Genomic DNA, 5129 nt, shown 5'->3' on the forward strand with positions numbered 1-5129 from the left:
GTGTTGTTTTCCCCGACATTGACGGCCCACACAGAAAAGACCTAAAGGGTTTTTTAGATTGATACATGTTGCTCCTGCCGCTGTTGAAAACAGACGGACTATAACTAACTGTAAATCATACGAGTCCAATGTATAAGTAGTAGTAGTAGCAATATTTTCCCCATAGATCTATCTAGTATGTTAAAAAGAACAGTTGAAAAAATTTCCTGACAGCATTGATTTTGGCAACATGAAAACTTTATTTGATCAACATGAACTGCAATTGACATCGATAAAAATTACACTTTATGTACAACATAAAATAAAAACACTTTTTGTCCATCCACAGCAAGCACTTACTATCTGTACACAACACTTATTGTCCATCAAACACTTTTCTGTACAACAACAACACTTTATGCAGCAAACACACACACTTTTCTATGCAACAAAAAAAACATTTGAAAACAAGAGCACTTGAAAACAACAACATGAAAAAACACTTGGAACATGAACTAGCACAGTTGAACATTACAGTGAATTTAAATGTGGGACCCCCCCCACTCCCCGGGGCCGCGGGGCCGAAGGCCCGCCACGGGCGGGACCCCCCACCCCCAGCGCGCGGGACCGGCCGCGGGCGGGACCCCCCCCCGCCACCCCCGGGAGCCGCGGGGCAAAAATGGATTGTACACAATAGTTGTCGTCACTGCTGCTGCTGCTACAGGTTAGTGGTTGAGTTGGTTGGATTAGTTATTTTATGAACGGGTTGGTGGTGGTTAGTTAATTTATGAAGGGGTTGGTGGTTGGTTAGTTGGTTGGGTTAGTCATGTTAGGTTAATTTATCCAGACCAAGTTGATTGTGATAGTCTATGCATTCAACTCGGTCTGAAATACGGTAGTGGCAATGGGGTAGAACATTCCCACCAATTTTGAGCCCATAGAGTTTGTCAAATAAACATTACATTGTATTCTTTTCCACTCTCATAACATAATGTCTATACTCTAGGGAGTGAATTGCAAGCATTTGTGCTCTCGGCACTAGACTACTTTTTACATAGTCTTCGTACACGCTCATGTTGAAATTGCTCTTTACAAAATGTGTAGGCACCTCTTTACACGCCTTCTTTTCATCCCCACTATGAGTTTTAATGCAATAAACTTTACGACCCGGGAACACACCCTGGATATCAAATCACTCCCTGTCTCTGATTTTAACATTAATAGTTGGTTGGGGGCTTGATGTTTCACCAACTCGGGGTAGAATGATAGATTTCAGTTGGTGAAAACTATCCGCCAGCTGATATGTTCCCTCTTTTCTTAATCACCCGGAAAATTTTCGGTTTCATTTACCTTTAACACCAGATGCTATGAGTTACAGTAGTAAATTTGAATCTCACCCTTCCTTGTTCTTGGCACCAAGCGCAAACTGTAAAAAAAACGACAGCAAAAGCTTTTTGGAAATTTCTAGTACTGAACTGTCGTCCGCTATAATCTTTTTCAGTACCGCATTTCACTTTCGCCTGTGTAGAAGAACCATGCCATTCTCTATGCTCGTGAACGATGTAAAATTGGGATCGGTAATAATTCTTGCACACTCTAGAGGGTCAGTCACAACATTGCAGCGAGATCTATTACGTACGCTTTCATACATTTTGGCAAACGCTGAATTTAGGATGATTTTATACATTTCCTTCTCGACCTTTGAGTTTGCCCTACAGCATTCATCGACAAAGTTGTCGATACACTTCTTTAAATATGGTCGCTGATTGAAATGCAGGACCCTATCTATTTTGGTGAGCTTGAAGCCATTGTTCACCATTCAATGTAAAAGCCCATGGTGAACAACGATATTCTTCTTGGGGTCCAAATCAGCAGTCACTTTTTTCCTAGAGAGAGTCTAGTTCATTCCTCTATTCTCAACAACTGGTCTAATTTAGGGCGTCAGTTAGTCCCGGCTCATGGGTCGATCGATATAGGGAAAAACAATATTTTTGAAGGTGTTGTGAAGGGCCAGTGGAATGTGACCGGCAATTCAAAGAACCATTCTTTTGGCCCATTGTCCTCGATGTTGGTTATGTCGGGAAACTCAAAAGGATTCTGAAGCCACTGTTAGTTCGCACACGGCAAATAGTAGCGAGACATTCCCGAGGGGTACAATGAGTTCATATCCAAGAACACTGAATTTCAATTTGCACCGGTGCTGATTTTCCCGCTCATTTCTGTCGACAAGACGCGGTCCCCCTGAAAAACATACCCTCACTTCAATGAATGTTCCAGAAAAAGGTGTCGATCTATATATTTGATTAGGCCTATTTCTTCCCTACTAATTTTTAAAATCAAATCCATCACCAAATACGTTATGGAAAAAAAGTAGCCTATATCTAACCCGAGTATTGAAGTGATATGGTTTGTGTTCTCACAGAATATATCCAACAGAGCTAAAACGTCACTGGCCAATTTAAGTGTAAAATAATCTAACCCTGTTCTAGAATACCCCTTCGACCCTACCTTCTTTGCAAACTCATAGTATTTGGACTTGCATTTACTACTGGTTAGTGACTTTTAGAAATTTTCAATTGGAGGTAGTTTCATCTTGCTTAAGCAAGCGCCAAAACAGTCATAATTATTTGCGGGTATACACCTTTGCAGGTCAACAGGTTATACATTTCACTGCCTGGAAAGTGCTTTTTAAGCAAGGAAAAGCTATCAAAATTGTCGCTTTTCTGCACTTGAATCAATTGACTCAAAGTCTTGGGAAAAAAACTAAAGGAATCTAAAAACCTGATTTTATTCCAACGTGTCTGTTCATTTTCCACTGCCTGCTATTCCAGATCGAGAAGCAATATCTTCTCAGCCACTTTTGAAATAATGCAAAAGGTAAATGAACTGTTTACCTGAGAGTTTTTTACTCCCCCTCCCTCCCTATGCATAAGAGCTCGTGCTTGTAAAATAAGTTTTAAGTCGGAACTAGAGTTGTGAATATAAAGTGGGAAAAAAACTGTTGGCTAACATTGAAGTTACACGATTGATGCAAAACCCCTATAAAATTACTCCCCCCAGAAGATATTTCCTGCCATAAGTGATCATGGTCTCTGACTTTCCCCCTCCACCACCTCGTTTCCCTTTAGTACCCTTATCCTCCTCTACAAACTCCCCATTACAAACCCAACATATTTTTTGATTTTTAATCGCGAGATCATCCTCTGCAGACGAAACCGTTGGATAATGTGTATTTCTCAAACGAGAAATAGTACCATCAGCTGTGCCAATTAGTTTAGACAGTGCCTTGACCATACACTCCCAATCATCCAACGTTTTTACTATTTCTAACAACCGCATGGTGTTAGAACTGTCTCTTTGCGCATGAGCATTGGACACTGCAATAGCTTGTTGTTCTTTGACACGGTTTGGAAATCGAGGATCATTCACCACCACCAGCTTAGCTTCACAATCCAAGGATATTTTGTTGCACTGGAGGAGGGTGTTTTGAAAATTTTTAAAGCTTAAAATAGCCCTATCCCCAGAAACCGTTTCCACTGTATGGTAGCCATGCCGGCTACAATGCTTCATATGATTTTGCAGCTTTATATTCAGCTCCAAAATCGAGAGAGGCATGTCGGACAGTAGAAACGTTCCCTTTTTCTTACCCTCCCCCAAAACTCTACTGATGTCTGCGATCGGGTTAAAATGACCAATTGAATTGGCAAAATCACTAGATGGTGGAGTATATAACAGCCAAACACAGTGTTTGAATATTTCAACTGACGGGCCCCTTACAAAGAAGACCAGCTCCTTCTTTTTTAAACGAAAACAATATTTAAATTCAGGTTCATACTAAACCACAGTACCACCAATATTTAAATGCACTTTAGCACCTTCGAAAATATCGATAGATCTTAGCCTTACTGGGAATTTTTCTTCCAAGTACGAGAAATCTACAGATGGAAAATTGAACTCTTCCTTCCCATGTACGGCCCAAACTTCCAAATTCATCTTGGTAGCGTCAAGAGCAAGAGGCTCGTATGCTGATATGAGAAAAGCATATTTGAAATACTTTTGCCCTGTTTCGAAAGAAATCCGCTGGACACCTTGACATCCTTCTAGATCTGGATTATAATTTAAAACTGTACCCGTGTCCCTCTGCCCCTCTCTTAAAATAAAATCTTTCTTAAATTTACAAATATTCACGCTTAAATTCTCAATAAATAAAACTACAGACCCACTACCGTTTTCATTAAAGTTCTCAAGATGCGTTATTATTTGACCTACTAACTCCGAAAATACACCCTCAAAATTTTTTAAATTTGGATAAATCAAACGTATCTCGGAATTTACATAATCGTAATAAACTTCGCTATTCCCCTTATTTAAATAGAACCCTTTTAAAACAATAGAAACATTAATTGAATCCCCCCCCCACAATTGAATTTGGTTCTCCAGCAGTGCAGGAATTTTATCTACATAGACATGCACAATTTCTACAGGATCAAACACAAAATTCCCCCCCATAAGTGACTTAAATGGGTCCCCAACAGTCGCAGTGTAAACAACTATTGCATTTAAAGTTGTGTTGGACAGCTGTAAATTGGTCATTAACCCCCTCCCCCTCTTGTATATCATCAACACTCCCTCCCCCAAGTTGTTCAACAATATTTAGGGTATGTGAATGCTCCACTTCAGTTGTTTGAAGTGGTTTTATTAGGGTATCGGAGGCTGGAGGAGGAGGGGTCCCCATTAATTCGTTTGTGAAATCATCCAAAAGCTGTAGTGTATTTGGGCTTAAGTCCCCCTGCTCAACTGTGCTATTATCTACATTACAAAGAAAATTTTTTGAAAAAGCATCAATATTATGACGTATTTGCTCATTAACAATACCGCTCCATGGTGAATTGCTGGGGGACTCCACATGTGCCTCCTCTCCTCCAACTGATGAAGATGGTGATAATGAATATGGTACCAATGGCTCATTTTCCTATAAATGAAAAAAAATAGCTTATTTTCAAAGTGTTCAAATCATCCCTACTGTTTTTAAAATTAGGATTATTATTTACGTATTATTTAAAACGCGCTTAGTAGTAGTAGTAGTAGCAGTATGCACATAGTAGCATTTGGTTAATTCACTGTTCCCCCCACAACTTTTGATATTCTGA

Source organism: Artemia sp. Qi Xiang Cuo, chromosome 4 (assembly GCF_049724085.1).
Source record: "Artemia sp. Qi Xiang Cuo chromosome 4, ASM4972408v1, whole genome shotgun sequence".
Taxonomy (NCBI): Eukaryota; Metazoa; Arthropoda; class Branchiopoda; order Anostraca; family Artemiidae; genus Artemia; species Artemia sp. Qi Xiang Cuo.